This window comes from Limulus polyphemus, unplaced genomic scaffold (assembly GCF_000517525.1).
Source record: "Limulus polyphemus unplaced genomic scaffold, Limulus_polyphemus-2.1.2 Scaffold1139, whole genome shotgun sequence".
Taxonomy (NCBI): domain Eukaryota; kingdom Metazoa; phylum Arthropoda; class Merostomata; order Xiphosura; family Limulidae; genus Limulus; species Limulus polyphemus.
The window spans coordinates 152,820-156,373 of NW_013666749.1; positions in this window are offsets into that span (position 1 = coordinate 152,820).

The window sequence follows — 3,554 nt, forward strand, 5'->3', positions numbered from 1 at the left end:
CAGAACTCTCGCCTTTTCTACAAGCGTTCTCGCATCTATACTTACGATAATCACAATATTAAATACGTTGGAAATCAAAGATTGATAAAACTAGAAAAGTCGAAACCTTTAGTGAATATTATATTAATTACATATTAGAGTACAGACGGTTAACTGCACTTTGTATAAACTATTTGTTGATGCTAATACTGTGAATTGTTTTCGTAGATGCGAGCCGCAGTGCTACACAAAAGGTGTTTAGCATCTACAGATATTATTCTCGGCGATATTGTTAAACGACGTAGATTCAAAATCCATGGACTAAAAATGGAAACCTTTGGTTTCTCTTCGGGAAAGCGGAAAACTCACAATGCGTACTCAAAGCACACACATAAAAACAACCTGAAGAAACAATTACTATGATCACAAATTAAGGCTATAGTTAATAAAGAGAACTTTTCAACCCAAAAGCCATCGTGTTAAAGCTGGATGTATCTCCCTAAACTAATAGCAGGATAATAAAACAGGGATTTGAAGTTGACAAAGACTAATAGCAGGATAATAAAACAGGGATTTGAAGTTGACAAAGACTAATAGCAGGATAATAAAACTAAGCATGATCGAGGGAAAAGTAAATAGTTCCAATGGCAGCATGGAGCCATTAACGTGAAAGTAAGTAGTTCCAATGGCAGCGTGGAGCCCTCCATGCTGCCATTGGAACTACTTACTTTCACGTTAATCCATTAACGTGAAAGTAAGTAGTTCCAATAGCAGCATGGAGCCATTAGCGTGAAAGTAAGTAGTTCCAATGGCAGCATGGAGCCATTAACGTGAAAGTAAGTAGTTCCAATGGCAGCATGGAGCCAGTAACGTGAAAGTAAGTAGTTCCAATGGCAGCATGGAGCCATTAACGTGAAAGTAAGTAGTTCCAATGGCAGCGTGGAGCCATTAGCGTGAAAGTAAGTAGTTCCAATGGCAGCATGGAGCCATTAACGTGATTCTTATAAAGTGTGTTAACATCACAGCTAGGGGTGCGTCACATCTATACAAATAATTATGTTGTACTTCATCCTTCCACCGAAATATACTTGACAGAGAATAATTTCATGGTTGTTCTAGATTAGTTTAACTGCTGAGCGGACCCATTTCTATATATCTGACTAGGAAGATAATTATTATTATTTTAATTTAAGGAATTAATTTAATACCAGGTTCTTTGAATGTCTATGTAACAGAGATGGATCATCACAGAAATGTCTGCCGAAGTGAAAGGGGTTAATTTATTATGTATTTCTACTTTACACCGTGCATATTTAATGTGTGAGGATCTTTGCCTTTCAAGTTACTTTCTTTGAACTTTCGCATCCCATTACCATATTTCTCTACCATGTTAATAGTGACAATGTATGCGGTAGGAACACGCAGAGAATATCCCATCTTTTATTTGTAGGAGAGATTACTGAATGTGTCAAATATATTGTGTATTGGTGTAAATCAGAACTTTACAGCTCTGAAGAAATGTTCCCCTCCCAGGTGTTTGTTACTACAATCACGGACTGCTTAGATTTGGGCTTCAGTAGGTTAGGAAACCATAGTGAACATCTGTAGAGCATATTACATATTTTCATATGGCAATCGAGTTTTTCTTTCCATAGTTATTTTCCCTATAGTTTAGCGATTTTTAGTTGACATTGTATAGATAGATTTCTCTAAGATTATGAGAGACTGAAGTTGAATGTTTTAATGACATATTTTTCCTTAGTTTGATGTTGTCAGCCAAAATTAACATACTGATATTTCCAGTAACTGTTCACCTAGCATAGAGTCATGACGTGGTGAACGAGTATGTGTGTGTCTTACCCTAGATATTTATGCGTCTGTTATTCGCTAGAACCTAAGATTAAGATCGAATCACAATTATATGTACACCGCAAAATCCTATTGAATTGGTGTCTTAGTTATGATAAAATTAGTGCAATTTCCAGACTTTTCGAACATTTTCGGAGTAGTTAAGAGCGGCAGAGAGATTTTCTCTAGGTTTCAGTAAAAGTTATTTCTTCCTTACTTGGTATTTTTAAACCTGAATGGAACCTTATGAAGACCAATGAATTTCTCATATAGCTTCTCCTGCTAATAGTTTCAAACTTCTGACCAGAGAGAAGACTTTCAATTAGCATCATTTACTGCTGCAAGATCTTTCACTAGATTGATCTGAAGAAAGATAATGAGATTTTCACCCACAGCTGAAAATACGTAGTTTATTCAACAGCATTGACCCTTTGATCCACAGCTCAACACGTTACTCACTAAGTCATCACTAAATCCCTTATTTAAATTTTACTTTATTGAAAAGTTTTTCTGCAGGGCCCCCGAAAGTGTTCTGTTTCAAGAGTAAATAAAACCAAAATTAAGAGTAGCAAATATTTATATTTCTTGCTTTTGAAGTACGTATCTTATGCTGTGTTCTACCTGAAGTTCATATCTCATTCTGTGACCTAGCCTAAAGAATGCATAATTCTTCTCGTGATTCATTTCATACGCACGTTTTGGTGCCGCCACGACAGTACAGATTGCAACGTTAAGCGTCTCTTATGTGACGCCATTTTGGTGTCTACTGACAGACAGACAGACAACACACTACTGTATAGTGGTTCGAGTGTTTAAAACAGGTGACCCCTCCAGGCGGCCTTAGGTCCCCTTTCGGGGAAACAATATCGGATTTTGGCACCACACATAAACCCTTCCCTTTAGCTGAACAAGTTCAAATGGTGTTTTCATATTCCTTAAATTGAACTCTCTTACTGTACTCGTACTGGGTTTGCTACACACAGTCGAGACTGTCCACTAAGATCCAGGTTCTAGGTACCACCTCTGTTAAATATTGAGATAGTGTATTGTGTTGTGATAAAATATATTTTTCTGTGTTATATGAAAATTCTGTGGAGATAAAGACACACACACACAAAAGGGACAAGTTCATATAGTATTCTTGTAAATAAAAGATCCTGTAAGGATTTCATGCTCATGTCTTTGTATTAATTGTTTTATGTCAGGCTACATATCAAATGGTCCAAGACGTAATGCTGTTGAGCATGTTCCGCATTTTCAGCTGTGGGGGCATTAGTAAAATGACAGTGAATGCCGCTGTTCCTGGTCGGTAAGTCAAAATCATGGAAGCTATACCTGATTCTTAGGTGTCTCTAACCTGGCAACTTAGCCCACGTACGTATATGATGCCAGTTTTTTAAATGTGGGTGAGATGAGCATTATATGGATACTAGACAACCCGTGACCCGTTGAGACACCAACTATTCAGAGGTTATGAAAAATTCAAGCTAATTTCAATATTGCATCGAAATGAAGGTTTATTTGAGATAATTTAATTAAATATTTCAATCCATTCGTGTTATTCATAATTCAAGAAAAGATATTTGATTGTTGATCAGGAGTAAAAGGAAAGACAACTTCATTTAAAAAAAGTCAGAATTTTCAGGTACTGTGATGAATTAGTTCATTATGTTGTGGTCTCTTCTCTTAAATCTTCGACAAATAAGAAACAGTAACACTTTATTTTT